The following is a 21,643-nucleotide window of genomic DNA, read 5'->3' as shown; positions in this document are numbered from 1 at the left end:
ACTTACTCTTCAGTTACCCTCCTGGTGGAAGGTGGTAGTGCCACCGTGACAAGGCCCTACTATAATCCCTGCCGTCTCCTAGGCTGAGACCCGCTCCTCGGACGCTGCAGTGAGAAAAGCAACAAGTGGGTGGAGCAGCCAGGAAAACGTGCCTGGGTGCCTTATATGGGGCCCAAGTCCTACAGGAAGAGCCAGAACAAATGTATCCCTAACTATGCCTCTGTCCCCATGATGACCCACAAATTTAGTGTTCATGAGAGTACAACTAGCAGAGCTATGACATGTACCTGGTCATGCTCCTGTGTCTCTATCACAAAGGCCAAGACAGTTTTTCATTTGCTGAAATGTTCCCATTCAATGACTGCTAGCAGAGATATAGAAAACTACGTGGAATTGGAACAGAAAATTGTAGAACTTTCTGTTTCCCTAAATATTACATTTTAGGTTTTTTCTTGCTGAGAGCGGAAAACTCCTTAAAGCTCGATGCAAATTGCTTTTTTAAAACTGCACGCTTCCTAAAAAGATAAAACTATAAAAGGAGTCATTATGCCGAAATCTCCATCTATTCTGTCATTCGCGCAGGGAAGGTAAGATAAGACATTTCACACTATCATTCTCAAGTGTATTCGCAACTAAAACTCACAGGTTCTCTTAAAACTATTCAAATCACTAAACTAAAAATGAAAACGTATTATTTTTTTAGACCGTCCAAACGTAACGCTTCATTTTTTTATATTTGTTTCCTTACAATGTCGCTATTGAGTTAAGGAAAAATAATAAAAAAACACTCCTAGGGCTCAGTCAGACGAGCGTTTTTTCACGCATGAATAGGTGCGTGAAAAAAAAACAACACAGAGCGCATGTATAAAAAATGTGTGAATGAAGCCGCAGACGCATTCTTAATTTGCACTTGTTGTGTGGTCACATGATAGTAGAATTCGCATATAAATAGTGCGCCCCCATTGAAAGCAATGGGAGAGGATCTTTATCCCCTGCTGCGGATATGACAGCTTCAGCAGGCAGTTCGTTGGATGTGAAACCCCTGGATGCAGTATTGAGCTAACAGCGCCTCTAGTTGATGTATTATTATTAATTTTTTTCCTTGCAGCTAGGGCTTATTAAAGGGCTTTGACAGTAGGATTTCCTATTTTTAAAGTTGCATCACTTCACATGAAAACTGCATTTTTGAGCAAATCTAAAAACACTGTCCTATCTTTTGCAGGTGCGAATTTTTTGTGCTTGTAAAAAACGGACATGTGACAGCTTTCATTGGAAAGCATTGGTTCTAATAGAGCCGTTTTTTTAACGCCCCTATAGGTGCATGAAAAAAGCACTTGTCTGACTGAGCCCTTAGGTTAGTTCCACATGGGCACTCGCAGTTTTGCGGTAAATCGCAGTAAAATCATGACCTTTATTTCCTGCAGTTTTTGAGCGTCAGCGCTGCTTTTTCTCACAAAAACATCACTGCCATGTGTTTTTTCATGCAATTTTGCCGCTTTTTTTAGTGTGAAAATCAATAGCACTTTTTAATTGGGGATGAAAATCAGAAGTTTGTTCTTTGCGATCCGATAAAAGGGAGGCTCCATAGGGAAACATTTAAAGAGATTTAAAAAAAACAAAAAAAACGTGGAAAGATAGGACATGGCACGATTTTTTTTCCTCAGCATCCCATGAATGAAAACATTGCAAATGGGAATGAAACCATGGAAAATCTTTGGTTTACTTAATGCTGCACTTTTACTCACTCTCGCATCGCGCAAAAATGACATGATTTTATCGCCCGCGTGAAACCATCCTTAATCCTTTCAAGACCAAAGTTTTTCTAAGTTTTTCATTTTCGTTTTTTCTTCTCTGCCTTCTCGGAGCTGGAACTTTTTTTTATTTTTCCTTCAGCATAGCTGTATAAAGGCTTCTTTTTGTGGGAGAGGCCATCATATTTGAAGACCCCATACCATTTTTCTTTTTACATTGATAGTTGTTTTTTTTATATTGATGGGATTGTATTGCGGCTTATTTTCTGTGGGGTGAGCTGTTATTTTTATCGGTGTAAATTTTGAATTCATACAACTTCTTGATCTCTTTTTATTCATTTCTTTTGGAGACAGGGCATTGTGTGTTCTTTTCTATGGTGTTCACTAGAGATGAGCGAACGTACTCGGATAGGCACTACTCGTCCGAGTAATGTGCCTTATCCGAGTACCTCTCTGCTCGTGCTCTAAGATTCGGGACGCGCTGCGGAGCGGGGAGCTGCAGGGGAGAGCGGGGAGGAACGGAGGGGAGATCTTTCTCTCCTTCTCTCCCGCCCGCTCTGCCCTGCTCCCCGCTGCGACTCACCTGTCAGCAGCGGAGCGCCCCGAATCTTTGAGCACGAGCACAGCGGTACTCGGATAAGGCACATTACTCGGACGAGTAGTGCCTATCCGAGTACGTTCGCTCATCTCTAGTGTTCACCATATGGGATAAATTGTGTGGTTTTTAAACAATTTTGATACTACAAGCAACAAGATACAAGCCAACACCAAGTACATAAATAGTGAATAGCATGACTGCTATATGTATAAATTTGAGATTTTTAGTGCACATTTTGATCAAATGATGAGAGCCCATCCGGCCCAACAAGGTGACTTGTTCAGATGAGTCCCTGCTTTAACAAACATAGCTCTCCAGGGCCATAGGCCTACAAAGCAAACTCAGGGCTGGGCAGGGACTGTAGGATCTAGCTATACTTTTAATTAAAGGGATTTTCCAAGACCAAAACACTGATGACTTATGATCAGAGTAAGTCATCAATATCAGATCAGTCATCGCTTGCCTCTTCTCAGGCATGTCCATCAGTCACATCGCTGAGAGCAGCTCAGTCCCAGTCAAGTGAATTGAATTGTGTTGCTACTGGTATTCAAGGTGCAGATACTACACCAGCATATATTTATTTCACTTTGTTTTGGAGGTGCTGTCTAACCCTTTTTCTCCAGTTTTGACAAAAGTGTTGCTTTTCAAATTATTTCAGCAAACAAAATTTGGAATTCACCAGTAAATATAATTCCCAAAGTTTTGCAAAGTTGTAAACCATTTTATTTGGCCATTTCTAAGTTTTACTTTTCCCCCAGGAAAGCTTTATGACAACATATAAGGCTGCCATTATGGCTCTCTCATGGGTTTACATTAAGATTTCTGAAAATCTTGAAGGATATAGTAATTCTGTGTAGTAATGCAGCCACAGCCCATATGATGCTACATAATTTGGCTTATTTTATAAATGAGCAATAAAAAACATCTACCTATTGGCTCCATTACATTTGATGTATCAACTAACTTTTTCTTACTAATTAAAATCAAATACATTTAAATAGAGGGATAGCAAGAAAGAACGACTGCAGGTATAACTTAGAAACATCTTCCAACTCTGCACTGGTTCTGTTTCTGTTCTCTACTATTTTTTCCTTACCTCTATCCTAATTCTAATTTACAGTATGGTATATATTCTGCCTAGTCTGATAACTGCCTCCTATTGAGAGATGTATCCTGGGTTTTCCTTACAGTTAAGGCCTCATTCACACGAGCGTTGTTTTGCATGTGTGTGTGTGCGCACAAAACCGGACGTCCACGCATGTGCCAAAACATGTCTGAACTAAGCTGCGTGCCTTTTGCTGTCAATGGGGCCGCCACTGCTGCCGGCGGCCCCATTGACAGCAATAGGATGCTGGCACCCTTTGCAGTGATTTTTTGGGAAGGGCTTTGAATGTAAACCCTCCCCTGAAAAATCATTCCTAGCTGTACTAAAAATAAAAAATATATATATATACTTACCTCTCCTCTGCTCCCGGGGCTCAGGCGCGTCTAGTCTCTGGCACTGTAATGAAGTTCTTTCAGCAGAATTCATTGAATTCAATGAAAGGCCGAGCACTGCCTGTGATTGGCTGAGCGCTGCAACCAATCACAGGCAGCGCTCAGCTGTCATTTAATTAATAGCTGAGCACTGCCTGTGATTGGCTGAAAGCTCAGCGAATCAGACTCAGGCCTTTCAGCATTAAAAATCCTCACCTTTCAGCATTAAAAATCCTCACCTGCTGAAAACACTTCATTACAGTGCCAGAGACCAAGCTGTGACAGCTATGGCAGGGGATTCTTGACTCCCCACAGCGAGTCCCCTTGTCACTGAACACTGTGACAGTTCTGTCACAGTGTTCTGTGATGAGGGGACTCCCCGTGGGGGATATTTATGCTCGGCACGGACCTTTGGGGCACACATGTCCTATCTTTTGCAGGTGCACACGTTTGCACGCCTGTAAAACACGGACATGTGAACACACCATAGGGAATCGATGGTTCTAATAGACGCGCAGTTTTGTGTGCACGTATGTATGCACATAAACATGCTCGTGTGAATGAGGCCTAAGTTTATACATCTTTACTGAAGTAAAGGGAGAAAACAAAAGGAATCTCGTAGACTATACACCTCAACAAGAGAATACTTAGTTTTAGATTGCCAGGAAATTCCTCTGCCATGCATCGATTCTTTACCTGTGCAGAGGTGTGCCTGCTGGGGTAATGCAGCAGGGAATGGTGAGCTCCTTGGCTGTGAGTGGCAACAACGCTGCTATGGCACTGTATTTCAAAAACAGCAGCCACATTTTTATAATCCTGGAAGCCCCTTCATGTCAGAGTGAAAATTAAAAGTTTTGACCAGGGAGGGTCCAGGCGCTGATCAATAAAATGAAGGGACAGAAGCACTCACTCAAATGCTGAGCTCTTTCAGCTGTCATCTTCCTTGTTGGCTCTCCTTGGCAGCTGAAGAAAGGCGGACAGACAGTAATAATTCTATATGTCTGTCTCAGGTTGCTGAGCAAAGCCATCAAGAAACGGTGAGAGCTGGAGAGGCGCAGTGCTCAGTAAGTGCTTCTGTCCCCTCAGTATTGCGATCATAGGTGTGGGGTCTGGGGCACCTGGACCCTCACTGACCAAAACTTTTGACATGTCACTCTGATATGTGAAAAGTTTTTTTTTATATGTATCTTCTTATAGTGGGTATACTAGGGGCAGCTGCAGGGAAAGCTTCCTGTGCAGGGCTACCATTATCAGGGCAAATACCCTGCTTACTTATAGGGACAAGCCTAGGGACAATCTAGGGCAAATAATCAACCCTCTTCTTTACTTCACACTCCCACTACCCCCTGGAGTCTACAATAAAAGTGTTGGTCTGAACATAACTACCAACATAGCCTTGCATATTAGAAGCACAGCAAGAAATAAGTTTTTAAATAATTCTTTTTGAAATTGTTGAAAAAGTACACATTAGAAAACTCCTTTAAAAATCCAGTATTTGGTCTTGCTCAAGGTAGTCAGCATATAGATCACTAGATCTTAGTATGCTATGAACACAAACGATCTCAGTGGAAAAGAGTATCTAGTAAAAAGTTCAAAAACTCTGTCGGGTTATGCTCCATAATCCCAGCGATTATTCAGTAACTCCATCCAAACACCAAAATGTAATTAATGCTCCAGACAGTTTTTGGGACAGAAAGCAGTTCATTGTCGTCCATATTAGTTCTCATGTGGCTGCTTTATGTGTCGCACACTCACCCAGGAGATCCTCGCTTTCTGATCCCCGGTTTCATTGGTAGTCAATCATAGTCAAATAAAAGTTTCAGTCTTTCTTATTGGACAGATATAAAAATGATTGACTATGCTATAGAACAGGGGTGTCAAACTCATTTTCACTGAGGGCCACATGAGGCTTATGGTGACCCTCAAAGGGCCGATTGTAAGGCCGCCTGCAGACGGCCGGGTTGGATCCTGCTGCGAGAATTCTGGCAGCGGGACCGGACCCGAGCCCTTGCAGGAACCAGCGCAGCACTCACCTGCTCCCGCGGCTCCGGCTCTGTGATGTGCCGGCTGGCAGGCAGCCGGGACATGCGCAGAGTGGAGCCAGCGGCTAGGGGTGACATTTCTGTGCTGGGCTCTGCGAGCCCCACACAGACATAGAGCATGCCGCAATTTGTTTTCCGCGTTTTTGTGTGGACAAATCGCGGCCGTCTGCATAGGATTGCGTTTTCTAAGGCTATCCTATGGCAGCTTCCATGGGCGGAAATTCTGTGGGAAATCCCGCCGCAGAATTTCCGCCCGTGCGCAGGGGGCCTAAGTCAGTACAGTAAGGGCCTTTTGACACAAGCCTATTTGTGTACATAATAAGCAGTGAATAGAAGCCACTGATTTCAATGAGTTCATTCACATAATGTATATTTTCACACAGCATGACCTATTTTGTTGCATACTACGCACCCCGATAGGCCAGTGAAGTGATTGGGCTGTGCAAGTACGTGGAGAATGCGCAGGAAACCTATGTATTCACTGCATATTTGCGCACCATTTCAATGTGCCCATCTGCATTCCTTTTTACGTATGCAAATCTACAGGCATAAGCGATTTTCGATTGCGCAAATACGCAGCATATTTGCGCGACCGAAATACAAATAGACCCGTGTGAACGAGCCCTAAAAGTGACCCTGATAGTGGCCCAAGTAAAAATAACGACCCCCATAGTGGTCCAATTAGTAATATTAACCCCCTCAATAGTAATAAACCCATAGCAATGTTAACCCCCCTCAGTAATAATAGGCCCCCGCTCAGTAGTGATGAGCCCCCCTCAGTAGTGATGAGCCCCCCCTCAGTAGTGATGAGCCCCTCTCAGTAGTGATGAGCCCCCCCTCAGTAGTGATGAGCCCCTCTTAGTAGTATTGAGCCCCCCTCAGTAGTAATGAGCCCCCCCTCAGTAGTAATGAGCCCCCCTCAGTAGTAATGAGCCCCCCCCCTCAGTAGTGATGAGCCCCCGCCCCTAATAAGAAGCCCCCCCAACCCTTATACCTCCTCCTTCATGTCAGCATCGCTCCCTCTCTGCTTACCCTGAGCCCGGATGCACACTGACGTCAGTGTGTGCGCCCGCCATGCTTCCTCCCCGAGTCCTCTCCTGCGGAACTGAAGAGCAGGGGACTCGGGAAGGAGGATCCTGGCTGCACACTGACGTCAGTGTGCGCCGGGATCAGCTGTAACAGCGCGATTACCAGCGGGAAGCTGCGGCACCCCAGCTGGTAATCGCTGCAGTGGTGAGCGGCGTCAGCACGCCGCGTGCCACAGAAAACAAGGCAGTTGGCCCACGGGCCTTGTGTTTGACACGTGCTATAGAATATGAAACATAATCTGTTATCACAACTCAGGGTAACATTTTGCGAAAATGTAGCCCAAAATCAGAGGGTCCCGTCAGAGCAAGATCCCCCAGACTGTTCCCTTAAATGATTAGGCATAGCAGTCATGAAGTGCTAGCTATAGGGCACAGCAGACATCACTGTGGCCTGAGGAGATGAATAAGCCACTGGATACTATGAGTAAAGCCCCATTTAGACACAACGATTATCACTCAAAATTTGCTTTAAAGGACATCTTTTGAGTGATAATCATTCTGTGCATTTACACGGCAAGAGGATCGCTCAAAATTCGCTCAAACGGCAGCTTGAGTGACAGTTTTGAGCGTTAACTTTGCATAAGTGTGTAAATGAAGGCTCACGCTGTATGCAGAAGACAAGCTGGACCGCTATCTTCTGCATACAGCTGCTGTCTTCTCGAAGCGCTCAGCTGGTATACAGCTGAGTGCTCCGAACAGGGTATGCAGAACACAGCTGGAGCGCTGACTTCTGTATACTCCTGCTGTGTTCACGGAGCACTTAGCTGGTATAAAGCTGAGCGTTCCGAGCTGGGGATATAGAAAACAGCTGGAGCGCTGTCTTCTGCACACTTCTGCTGTGTTCTCCGAGCAGAATACCAGCTGAAACAATAGTATCAGCGGTATCCCACAGGGAACTCAGCACATGGTCCTCATAAAACTCATCATTGTCTTTCAGCTTGCTGAAAGACAACGATGAGCAAATAGTTAACGAAAACTGCACGATGGTGGCCGAGCATTTAAACCCAATGATTCTCGCTCAAAAGACGTTTTTTAGCAAATTTTAAGTGAGAATCGTTGGGTCTAAATGGGCCTTTAATCCCATCTTTACTAAAGACCAGCACGGAAATGGACACTAATCATGTCATTAACCAAGACCACTAGGAGAAAAAACCCTTTCACTATCCTAGTCCAATAGGGAAGCATACATTAACCCCTTAGTGACCAAGCTTTTGTCCGTTTTTCCATTTTTGTTTTTCCTCTCCCCTTTTAAAAAATCGTAACTCCTTTATTTATTTTTGTGGCTCACTTTGTACATCCCAGGACTGCTATTCATAAAATCGCTGCACAACGCAGGGTATATCACCTATAAATTAAACATACAGGGATTTTTCTATCTCTGATCATCAGTTCGAGAGAATGGTCGCTCATGTGAATAACATCACTGAAATAAGTTCGTCATTTTCGCACCCGATATCTGACCATTTTGCAATCCGTCAGATATTGCGTGTGAAAGCACCCATATATGAATAGTCTACCCCAGAGGCGTAACTTGAAGCTCCTGGGCCCCAATGCAAAACCTGGAACGGGGCCCCCAACTATAATGCTTTATTAATAGTACTGGGCTCCCTATATGGAGAAGGGAGGCCTTCTGGGTCCCCCAAGGCTCCTGGACCCGGGTGCAACCGCATCCCCTGCATCCTCTATAGTTACGCCCCTGGTCTACCCTAGTGCATCTTATATACTTAAAAATTCAGTAGCTAGCTTTTCCCGGTTGACATCATAGATTTCAAAGTTCGTTCAGTTGGTAACTGGGGATATGGCTGCACGATACTCTCAGCTTCTGATGAAATGTTTGGAAACATGCTTTTTTTTATAAATGTTGCACTCCATACCTGATTCCTACACAACATTTTGCTATTATATAACCCTGTAACTGGAGCCCAAAAATTCACCTTTCAATCTACATTCTTTCTTAAGATCAAAGCAACTTCTATGTGGATTTGTTCCTCCTGAGCTCTGCTAACTTCCTCACGGAAATCTTTGAACAGCAACAGACTAATTATTCTTATTCTCTCTTTTCTCTGAAGACTTCTTTTTACCTAATTCTTCCTTTCAACAGGTTTCTCCAGTAAATTTAAAAGAAAACTCCATTTTAGAAAGTTTTCGATTAAACTCTACATAAAATGTCGAGAAGTATTTCGGTACTTTTTTTTACTAATCAACATGGAATAACGTTTTGGTACAAAAATAGTAAGCAAAAAAGTTACTATTTTTTAATGAAGACTTAAATTATGAGATTTTTAAAGGTTTTGCTTTAGAATCAAATATTAATTTCCTCTGTTAGGCCTCGAAAACACGAATGGCTGAGTGCTGCCTGTGATTGGCTGAGCGCTGTGACCAATTACAGGCAGCACTCAGCTGTCATTCAATGAATGGCTGAGCGCTGCCTGTGATTGCCTGAGTGCTCAGCCAATCAGATTCAGCCCTTTCAGCAGACGGGGATTTTAAATCCCCGTCTGCTAAAAGAACTTCATTACAGTGCCGGGAGAACAAGCGGCTAGATGCTCCTGTACCTTGGCAGCAGCAGAGAGGTAAGTATATATACAGTATATATATATATACACTACCGTTCAAAAGTTTGGGGTCACCCAAACAATTTTGTGTTTTCCATGAAAAGTCACACTTATTCACCACCATGCGTTGTGAAATGAATAGAAAATAGAGTCAAGACATTGACAAGGTTAGAAATAATGATTTGTATTTGAAATAACATTGTTTTTAGATCAAACTTTGCTTTCGTCAAAGAATCCTCCTTTTGCAGCAATTACAGCATTGCACACCTTTGACATTCTAGCTGTTAATTTGTTGAGGTAAGCTTGAGAAATTGCACCCCACGCTTCTAGAAGCATCTCCCACAAGTTGGATTGGTTGGATGGGCACTTCTGGCGTACCATACGGTCAAGCTGCTCCCACAACAGCTCAATGGGGTTCAGATCTGGTGACTGCGCTGGCCACTCCATTACCGATAGAATACCAGCTGCCTGCTTCTGCTGTAAATAGTTCTTGCACAATTTGGAGGTGTGTTTAGGGTCATTGTCCTGTTGTAGGATGAAATTGGTTCCAATCAAGCGCTGTCCACTGGGTATGGCATGGCATTGCAAAATGGAGTGATAGCCTTCCTTATTCAGAATCCCTTTTACCCTGTACAAATCTCCCACATTACCAGCACCAAAGCAACCCCAGACCATCACATTACCTCCACCATGCTTAACAGATGGCGTCAGGCATTCTTCCAGCATCTTTTCATTTGTTCTGCGTCTCACAAACGTTCTTCTTTGTGATCCAAACACCTCAAACTTGGATTCATCCGTCCACAACACTTTTTTCCAGTCTTCCTCTGTCCAATGTCTGTGTTCTTTTGCCCATCTTAATCTTTTTCTTTTATTGGCCAGTCTCAGATATGGCTTTTTCTTTGCCACTCTGCCCTGAAGCCCAAAATCCCGCAGCCGCCTCTTCACTGTAGATGTTGACACTGGTGTTTTGCGGGTACTATTTAATGAAGATGCCAGTTGGGTACCTGTGAGGCGTCTGTTTCTCAAACTAGTGACTCTAATGTGCTTATCTTCTTGCTTAGTTGTGCAACGCGGCCTCCCACTTCTTTTTCTACTCTGGTTAGAGCCTGTTTGTGCTGTCCTCTGAAGGGAGTAGTACACACCGTTGTAGGAAATCTTCAATTTCTTAGCAATTTCTCACATGGAATAGCCTTCATTTCTAAGAACAAGAATAGACTGTCGAGTTTCAGATGAAAGTTCTCTTTTTCTGGCCATTTTGAGCGTTTAATTGACCCCACAAATGTGATGCTCCAGAAACTCAATCTGCTCACAGGAAGGTCAGTTTTGTAGCTTCTGTAACAAGCTAGACTGTTTTCAGATGTTCGAACATGATTGCACAAGGGTTTTCTAATCATCAATTAGCCTTCTGAGCCAATGAGCAAACACATTGTACCATTAGAACACTGGAGTGATAGTTGCTGGAAATGGGCCTCTATACACCTTTGTAGATATTGCACAAAAAAACAGGCATTTGCAGCTAGAATAGTCATTTACCACATTAGCAATGTATAGAGTGCATTTGTTTAAAGTTAGGACTAGTTTAAAGTTTTCTTCATTGAAAAGTACAGTGCTTTTCCTTCAAAAATAAGGACATTTCAATGTGACCCCAAACTTTTGAACGGTAGTGTGTATATATATATATATATACTGGGGCTCTGATGGGCTGAGTGCCATGGCGCTCAGCCAATCAGAGGCAGTGCTTCCTGGAGGCCAGAAGACATGCCTGAAGACCAGGGAGAAGATGCAGCGGAGGCGGACAGCGCTTCTTAGGTGATGTATGTGTTCTTTTGTTATTTTCTTCAGCTAGGGCTTATTTTCTGGGTCTGGCTAATATTTCAAGCCCCCACCCCCGAAAATTCTCGCACGTGGTGCTACTAAGTCGTGCAACTTTGTAGCACCACAAAATCATGGTATCACCGCGAGAAAACTCAGCGATATCGCACGGACCACTGATGCAATATCGCTGAGATTTCCTTGCAGTGATATCGTGTTGCCCATGTGAAACAGGTTCTAAGTGGATGTTCTGAGATAGATTCAAAAGAAAAGGAGGAGGAACAAGGGAGGTGGGGGAGGAACAAGGGGGGTGGGGGAGGAACAAGGGAAGGAGAGGGAGGAATAAGGGAAGGAGGCAGAGGAGGAAAAACAAGGGAGAGAGGAGGAAGAACAAGAGGAGGAGGAGGAGGAGGAAGAACTAAGGAAGGAGAAGGAGGAGGAAGAACAAGGAAATAAGAGAAAGGAGGAGGAAGAACAAGGGAAGGGGAAGGAGGGATGAAGAGGAAAAACAAGGAAAGGAGAATAAAGAGCAAGAGAAGGAGGAGGAGGGACTGGGGGAACAAGGAGGAAGAACAAGGAAAGAAGAAGCGACTGTCGGAACAAGGAGGAAGAACAAAGGAAGGTGGAGGAGGAAAAACAAGGGAAGGAGGAAGAAGAACTGAAGGAGGAGGAGAAAGAACAAGGGAAGGAGGAGGAGGGAGGTGGAGGGACTAGGAGGAAGAGAAGGAAGAACATGGGAAGGATGAGGAGGGAGGAAGAGGCAAAAAAGTGTTGCATGCTTAAACGGGATATCTGACTTGTCCAGTTATAATGTCAACATGTTGCCCATGTGTTAAAATAACAAGCTAGCTTATACTTATACTCACCTTTCCCAGCTCCCCGGTGTGTCCAGCATCACGGCTCCAGTTCTCCCCTCTGACATAATGTTTACAGGCTGCAGCAGCCTGTTTATGGGGCAGAACTTAGTGCTTGGTCCAGTTCTTAAAGGGTTATGTTTAATTCCCTCAAAGATGCAATATGGTTGGAGATTGCTGCTATTACCAATATCATATTAGTAGATGTCCTCACTAATGCAGACTCGCATACAAAACAGCTTGGATTCTGGAGGAGACATTTTCAGCATGTGCTCCAGAAAGACCATGTTTTACAACATACAAAGTAAATGTATGCAATATAAAAACCCAAAATGGGATAAATTAGAGGGGAACTATGAGAAAAAATACTTGTCTGATTGCTAGGAAACATCTGATGTGGAATTACAGTAAAGTCATCTTTTAGGCTTGCAAACAAGCATGTTCGCTAGTTCAAAGCAAACTTTTTTGAAGGGCTTTCAATCACTGAGCAAGTTTATATAATTCAGTTTCAAATAGACAATTAGAGGAGAATGTAATTACGAAGATGGATTAGGGTCAATTCTGTTTCACTAACTGATGAAAGCACAAACATCAGTTCCATGGAGTATACTAATAGGATACTGAAGAAAGGTCACAGTCGCTCTTACATTTCATGTATCCTGACTTTAGCCAAACCTTGTACAGATCAATAATGCTTATATGACTTCTGTCTCCTTACAAGGTGCAATGAAGGTCAACTATGTTCTAAGGCTGGCTTCACAAGGGTGTATATATGCCAAGAATAGAACCTATTCATTTCAACTGGTTTGTTCACATTTCTGTATTTTTCTACATATTTGCGCACCTATAGGTCTCTATAACTGGTATATAATGCGTGAGGTACTTACGACGTCTAACAACACACAGCCGATTCAATTAATTGAACTCTTGGAAGAGTATATTAGAACAATAAACGCGGTTTACCAAGCACAGGTAACAAATAGTAAAAATACTCTCCGCACCCGGCAGATTTGTAATGGCTCGGATGCTATTGCTCAATAGTCCGGGGATCGATTCTGGTAAAAGTCACAGTCGTGGTACTCCACGAAGTATCCGAATCTTGTAATTGTCAGCGGACCAACGAATAGTATTTGTCTTGCTACGCTGTCACTAGGCCTGCTTGTTCCCTAAATGGTCATTCTTAATGTGCCCACCCCTCCGGCTTTTAATGAGACCAGCCTCACAACCGAAGGTGAACTTCTCCTGAATTGTCCTTCCTAATTCCGGTCCTGTAGTTTCCCAGCAGTCTGTACAGTCCTCTGCTTTTACTCCTCAGCATCCATTGCTGCCCTCCTGCTGTTTCCTGTGCTGCTGAACTCCTTCTTCTGTCACAGGTGCAGCCCTTTTTCATACAGTCCTAGGATTTTTGGGACCTTTCTGGATGGAGCATAGACAGGGTCCCTAGTGTTCCCTATGGAGGAGGCTGTCCGTGCTGACTACATACTAGAAGAAAGAGGGGCAGGGAACTGCACTGCATAGAGGGGTGAGCGGAGCATTGCTCCCCCTCTACAACTTCATGAGCTGGAATATAGCTCAAAAATATGTTTTACAATATGTATACTTATTAGAGATGAGCGAACGTGTTCGGCTCCGCCCCTTTTCGCCCGGACACCGAACTTCGCGAGGAATTCCGTGTTCGGGCGAAAAAAGTTCGGGGGTCGCCGTGGCAGCGCGGGGGGTTGCGGCGGGGAGTGGGGGGGAGAGGGAGAGAGAGAGGGCTCCCCCCTGTTCCCCGCTGCTGCCGCCCGCGCCGCCGCGCCTCTCCCCGCCCCCCGGCGCCCCCCGAATACTTACGCGCGAACACGGAAGTCCTCGGAAAAGCCGGTGTTCGGGTGCGTAAGTGTTCGTTAAGAACACGTTCGCTCATCTCTAATACTTATGCATTTAGCTATAATGACTAATTAAAGACCATTTCAAGCTTATGCAGATCTCACTAGATGGACTTTGTGATCATTTGTCCCATTTGTAGCTCAAGATGAGTTTAGTATGGCCAATATTTAGCATGAGCCCTTAACTAAACAAACATAGTGGCAGCTGAAGAGTTGTTGGAGTGTTGTCAAAGAAGACCTGCCACTTCTACTGACATGTCTATTTTAGTCTATTGCAATACCAATTCTGGAGCATTTTTAAATTAGGTTTTTATTATAATTAAACTTTTTAAGCAGTTTTGTTGCTATCTAGACTCAATTTGCAGATTTCAGAGTAGCATGAACAATAGGCAGATGGTTCCTGTTCCCCATAGCACATTTATCAGCTCTACTGTATAGACATGGACAGGATCACTAGAGGCATTTTATTATCATTGGAAGGTGGGTGAGCTAATGACAGCTCTATTGTTCTGCAGGCCTAGATAGGCAGGTTAATAACACTATACACACAAACACATACCCTTGGGCAAAGGGGACAGGATTTAATTATCACCTTCTGGGGACTCTAATAATCTAGGGCATTTTGCTGATAATTGATTTCATTTATTTAAAATGCCATAAAGCACACATACATTGCCGCCATTACAGGAGGTGTATCTCCCATATGTCGGACCGCAGGAAAGTTTTTAAAAATATAATAAAACGTTATTTCCCTTCAGCATCTAGTTAGTGAAATTAAAATGCATGTGAAATTCCCTTAAGGGCTCAGTCACACGGGAGCACCAGGGCGCCTATGCTCCTGTGTTACTGCACAAAGCAGACGGCCGCACTGCAGGTATGGACGACTCTCAGCATCGCCGTAAGAAAGAACACATGACCGGCAATGGAGCCGGTCATGTGTTCTTTCTTCCAGCGGTGTGGAGAGTCGTCCGCACCTGCAGTGTGGCCATCTTATCCTGCAGGAGCACGGGCGCATTGGCGCCCGGATGCGCCCATGTGACTGAGCCCTAAGAAGACTTGAAATATGACTTAGGTTACTATGCTTCAGACACATTTCCTTTGTATTCTTCTGTACTCTTATTATATGAACTATGTACAATCATGAGAAGAAAACTAAGTATGCCCTATTTCAATTCTATGTTTTTACGTATCAGGATATATTAAAAAAATATGATCCTAAGAAAGTCTTAAAATTAGGTGAACACAACCACAGATAAATAATAACACATGGCAAATCACACCGCGTCATTATTTATTTAACAAAAATTAAGCCAAAATGCAGAAGCAGCGTGTGAAAAATTAACTACACTCTTACTGCTTCTATAGGAAATAAGAGCTTAAGTAGCAGCCAGGTGCTGATAAATGCCCTTGATTAATTGATCATCACCATGTGTGAGCACTCCTATGAAAAGAGAAGTTTTGACAGTTTGCTGGTCTGGAGCATTCAGACACAATTCTGATCTTAGAGGAGCAACTGTTGATGCCAATCAATCTAGGAAGGGTTATATATGAGGCCATTTCCAAACACTTTGGAGTCCATCATTCTAAAGTGAGGAAGATTATTCCCTAGTGGCATTCAAGACTGTTAACAATCTTCCCAAGAGTGGACGTCCCAGTAAATTCACCTCAATGCTCAAAGAATTTAAAAAATCCAAGAGCTACATCTCAGACTCTAAAGCCCTCAGCATGTTAAATGCTTAAATTCATGATAGAACAATTAGGAAATTAGGCTTGTCTGGAAGGAATGCATGGCTGAAAAAACAAGCTCTTAGGCCGAATGCACAGGGGCATATTTGCATTTTGGAATCCGGAGCAGGTGTCTGCCTCCAGATTCTATGGCAAATACTGCCCATAAAGATGCTCGCAGTTGGAAAATCGCAGCATGTTTTATTCCAGAGTGGATTCCATGAGGACAGCTTCCATTGAGGTCAATGAAAGCCATCCAATCCACGGCCCTTCCGCAATCATCATTGCGAAAAGGTCATGGAATCTATGTACTTGCCTAGCGACGACGTGGCATAATCTGTACTGCGCATGTGCACCGGCCGCACATCCGCGATACAGATCCGGAGAGGTACACTGGGCACAGGGTCGTATTCCGCTGTGGGATCCCGCATGCGGAATCCAACTCGGCCATGTGCATTCCGCCTTAGAAGACAAAGAAAATAAAAATGGGAGAATAAATGGCCGCGTCCTCAAGGAATATTTGTTTATTTCACTTTGCTGCACTTTTAATTAAGAAATACAACATTGTATTCTGTAAAGTGAAGGAAACACAATACTTGCTCAATGTTGTGATCTTAATACATTTTGGAAATATTTAATAAGCACAAACATATTCCACTGAAGGCATGCCGTAGGCTATAGTTTCTATTAATACATCTGGCAAGCTAATTAAGGCAATGTATGGTTAATTACATGAAATATCTTCATTATAAACAAGAAATGGAAATGAAAACATGTAATTTTTGAAGGTTTATTTCTATGTCCTATGACTTCAAAGCTCGCAGATTGTGCCCCATAGGAGGAATAGCACATATTTTTATGAAAAATCATTAACTCTGTAAGTTTCCAGATCTGTTCTCTTCATTTTCTCATTGTGCTTTAGTTTACTTAAGATAGAAAAAAAAAATTGTTTCCAAACAGGCGTGTGTAATTTTTCCTGTGAGAATGCCCTGGCAAAATAGTTTAAAAAATTAAACATGCTATTAATTGTTAATACACCATATAGCAGGGGTTATTAAATGAACATGTTAAGCATCTCACTCTCTGGAAATAGGCTCCACATTATCAGCAGCCAATGCTTTTTGGTTTGTGCAGAGTGCGATATTTTAGTGCGCATTGAAACTGTGATAATAATAAGTCACTGAAGGCAGCAGAAACCCCAAAAGAACAAAATTGGGAATCACAGAAATAAGATCCCTGTTAAAATATAACTTTTAATACATATATATTAAAATTGGTCAAAAAGACAAAACACACATATAAAGACAACCTACATAGCTATGGTTAATATTAGAACTTTGTAGCACATGAGCATCTGCTCCAAACAATAGGGAGAGTTTTCATAAAAGCGTTGCGCTCATTTTCCTACTTGATGGTGATGTATAGTAAGTGATTGGGACATTCAAAAATACACTCTCCTCATTGAGGTAATTCAAAGTCCCTAAGTCAGATTCTGGGTACTTCCTACTTGTATTACTCAGGCTGTAATATCAATATACAGTACGCTAGATATATAGTTCACTATTGATAGTATCAAATATAATGATACTTCCTTTACATACAAACACACACTCTACTGCATTTTTTAGTAAAGATAGTAGAACCAGCAAAATAACAAAATCACCACCAGCCCTGATGGTGGACTGGTGGTAAATGTGACCACCAGTCCACCATCAGGGCTGGTGTTGCTTTTGTTATTTTGCTGGTTCTACTATCTTGCTGGTGTGTAGCTATACTAGCATAACTTATATTAGTTCCTGATGAACTTCTTTATGAAGGGAAACGTGTTGAGCAGATATTATTAGAGCTAAAAGTGCAGATTTATATTTTAATATATATCTATTAAAAGTTATCTATTAAAAGTTATATTTTAACAGGGACCCTATTTCTGTGATTTCCAAAACTGTAATAACATTTTTTTTTTTTTATTGCTGTAGTTAGGTATGCTTCTGCTTGTACAAAGTTTTAACTGTTTTATAAGGCTTTATAGTTTATATGTAGGTTTGTGTTACTGTGCCTTCAAGAAGGGGAGGAATTCTGGAGGTGCCAGAGGCCAAAATGAGAAGGCACCATGTTCAAGTGGCACAGCTTGGTTATTGGATTTCTCAATGAGCAGTGGGGATTTTTTTGTGTGGCACATCTTGCCTTGTTGTGCTGGAGAGGCTGTGAGTTTTGAGCCTCCCATGCTACAGAGCAATGTACTGAGATTTCTATGAAAGCAATCAGGTTCCGCCTTTAAAAAACCCAGCAACAATATTTACTTCTCTGCTGCTGCATTACTCCCCCGCCGCTTCTTTAGTCCTCTGTTTACTATAGCTGCAGTGGTTTCATGGTTGTTTATCCACGTAATAACTGAAGTCAATAGGCAGCCCTGACACAAGCCGTCATCAGTGCCATCCCATAAACCAGCAGGGGCTTCTACATTAGCGATCCACATAACAGCTTGCCACCTGCCAGACCTATTGGCCTCCTAGTGGAGTGGCGATGGGGGAGTAATGCAGCAGCGGACAAGTGAGTATTGTTGTTGTTTTTTTTTTAAATAAATCATCCCCCCAGTGCCACCAATGTTTTATATAATGGTAAAACTCCTTTAACCCCTTCAGCGGCAGGTTTATTTTTACCATGTCAGCGCAGCTAGCCCTGGAGATTTTCCTGAGGTAATTCGAAGTGGCAAATGTGTACATTGGCACAATAACTGTGTCCCCTGGCCAGCATTTCAGCACTAGAGCTGTCCATGGAAATCTCCTGGGGTATAACTGTATGGTCAGTGCAGCAAGCCCTGGAGATTTTCTGGGCGTGCCACTAAAAGGGTTAAGGGATCAGTGTTGGAACAGCAGCACTACCCAGCTCAAGGTAACGGAGTTCCTCTTCTCCCTTACACCTCGACAATATAAGTATGGTTAACTTAAAGAGGTTTTCTGTGACTTGAATATTGATGACCTAGCCTCAGGAAAGGATTGGTGGGGATCTTGGGTCAGATGCCATGGTAGCGGAGAACTGGCCCTATGATGACTACATTGCTAATATAAAGTTTTGGGCATAGGGGGCCCAAAACTATATAAAAAATTTAAGTTGGACAATCTCTTTAAGAAGTTGCAAGATATGATGTTGCTCAAAGAAGTTCCCCTGAACTCAGCTGCTGGCGTCTGCACATGCTGTTTTAGTGATTGTTCTTATAGATCTTATGACAGTGTTGCTTTAACGTAAATAGTTTATTTAGGTTATTTTGCATTGTACTAACTCACTGAATGCATGACACGTGCTGGAGCCATTTTTCAAGTAGATAGACGGGAGAAAGTGATTTAAGAGGTGAAAAAAAGGTGGTTTATTGCTCCTTCCGTGCATCTGATAAAACAAAATCACAGCATCTGATGAACCAGCTAATGAGCTTACCGAGAGACGTTTGCAAATGTTTTTATAATCAGCTTTGAACTCGCTGTACAAGCAACACAATCTTTGCAGCATGCAATTAACATGGTTAACAATCCCCAATTAAACTGAATTATCATAAAAAAGCAACAGTGGCTTCCGAGAAATTATTATTAAAGGCCCACTGGACAGACAATAGTAATGGACTGCATGCCAAAGGTTTGTCCAGGTAGGTCTTTTCCTCATAAAATGCTTGTGCACATAAAAGGTATCCATCATTAATATGGATGAAAATGGTCGTAGACAAGATCTGCAGACAATCTAATGTTTAAGGTGCCTTTTGATCCCTTACATTTTCATCTTGCAGAATACTGAGGAGAGGAGCTTTACCAAAGACGTGGAGTTTAGTGAAACTAGTCATACTTGAATGAGGCTGAGCTGCAATACCTCAAACAGCCCATGGAGAAGAATGGCCCTATTCCTAGAAAATAGCAATTTTTTAACATACAGCAAACACTTTATTAGCAATACCTATGTAGTAGCACGTTGGACCTCCTTTAGCCTTCAGAACCACAGTTGCTCATTAGTATCAGAGGATCAAGAGTGTGTCAAGAAAACATTCTCCAAATTCCCAACATGCATCATATTCTGACCCTCATATCAGCATGGTGCAATAGAAATCTGGAATCACCTGACCAGGTGATGTTTTTCCGCTGCTCAATGATCCAATTTTGGCACACTTTTGCCCACTGGAGTCTCACCTTTCTGTTTCTCATCAATGGCGCTGGAACAGGTCACCTGCTGTTATAGCGCATTTGTGCTAAGGAATAGCATGAAGTGCACTCAGACACACTAGTCGGGGCACCAGCATTGTATTCATCTGCAATCAATACCTAATCAAAACCCAAAAGGTGGGTTTCAAAAATGTATAAGAAGGGTGAATGGTGTCCTGTTCAAATGGTGCTTTGCCAAGTGGTCTAATGACTGTACTAAGCTCCACCACCCCATCAGACAGTAGCAAAGCGGAGAAGGAGACTGGCTGTGTACCAGAAAACAGGCATACAATATTGCCGGTTGCTCAGAGCACTGATAGCACTGAGGAATGGGTGCTGTGAAGCCCTCTATGATGCCAGTGGTGCTTCACTCTCTTCCCAAATGGACAGGAATTTTCTAGTTGCCCTATAAAGGGATTTTGTGCTGCGTCACAAGACAGTAGCAGCATAGAGAGAGTGAGTGCAGCACAGAAAGGACCTCAGCAGCAGCCAGCAAAGGACTTTTAAAATGCCAGAGGCATCCACCATTGCAGCCACATCACATCCACAGCTGTATTCCCCTGCTGGAGGATGACCAGAGACTCAGAACCATACCGACAGGGTCCTGATAACCTGAGGGCTGAAGAGGATGCACCACAAGGAAAGAAAGGCAGACTCCCTTCTCGTATGGGTCTCAGAAGATGCTGACAGGGTGAAGGACCTGATACAATGACAAAGCAACCAGACACGTGAGGCCGGCTGGGTCTTGTGGTGCTGTGCACTGGCAGAAGAACATCTCTGCAGGTGGTGGCTGATTTGGCTGGCTGTTGTGCAAATTGTCATAGCCAGCTATCATCTGGGGTCTGTGCACATAAAAAACAGCCCCTCCAGCTATAGGGAGCTGATCATTATCTCCTTACTGAATTGTGGTAATAGAATGCAGGCTGTATAGGTCTCTATTCATTTGTATCTAATTCTGTCCATCTGGTTCATAAATGCATACAGTTCTGTATGTTTTGTCAAAGTCCTGTTTGGTTTTATGTCTGCCACCCGTCCATATGGTTCAGATGCCAAGTACTGTTTGCATCCACCTGTTCGTCGGTGGACAAATGCCCGAGTCTCATTTCGTCTGTGTCCTCCGCTTAGTGGTGGCCGAACTGTGGAGGTTTCCGTCTTGTCCGTATCTGAGGTTTTAGTTTTTTCTGAATTATATCATATCTGCAGAGGTTTCAGTCCCGTTTGTATCTGAGGTATTCGTCTTGTCTGAACTATGTCCTGTCTGATCTGTTCCCTGGTCTTGGAGGTCTGTCTGTGTTTCCAGTTCATGTTGCACTATTAGCTGGAGTTTATATTATGTGTCATTGATGCCATTGCTGCTCCCTGCTGCCTTTTAGGGAAAGTAATTTCAGCCCAAAGTTCCTGATGTGGGGCTGTCCTTGTTGGGACGATTACTCCACTTATGGGTAGGTCTTCCCTCTTTTATTAGACCAGGGTCAGATGTCTCTTTGCAGTTTGTATGATGATATCTTTGTATATTGTATTCTTGTCTTTACTAATAAAATGATCATGTGTTTAGTATATCCGAGTTTTGTCTAATTATGTCCAGATAGCTACTGACCTTATTGGACACTATGGGTTACTTCCATGCAGACTGAGGGCAGTTGTTCTGCATGGTCATAATAGGCAGTCCATGGAGGCATGCCGAGATAAGTCC

This window comes from Eleutherodactylus coqui, chromosome 3 (genome assembly GCF_035609145.1).
Source record: "Eleutherodactylus coqui strain aEleCoq1 chromosome 3, aEleCoq1.hap1, whole genome shotgun sequence".
NCBI lineage: Eukaryota > Metazoa > Chordata > Amphibia > Anura > Eleutherodactylidae > Eleutherodactylus > Eleutherodactylus coqui.
The sequence above is the reverse complement of the archived record's forward strand: the minus strand, read 5'-3'. Positions refer to the sequence as shown.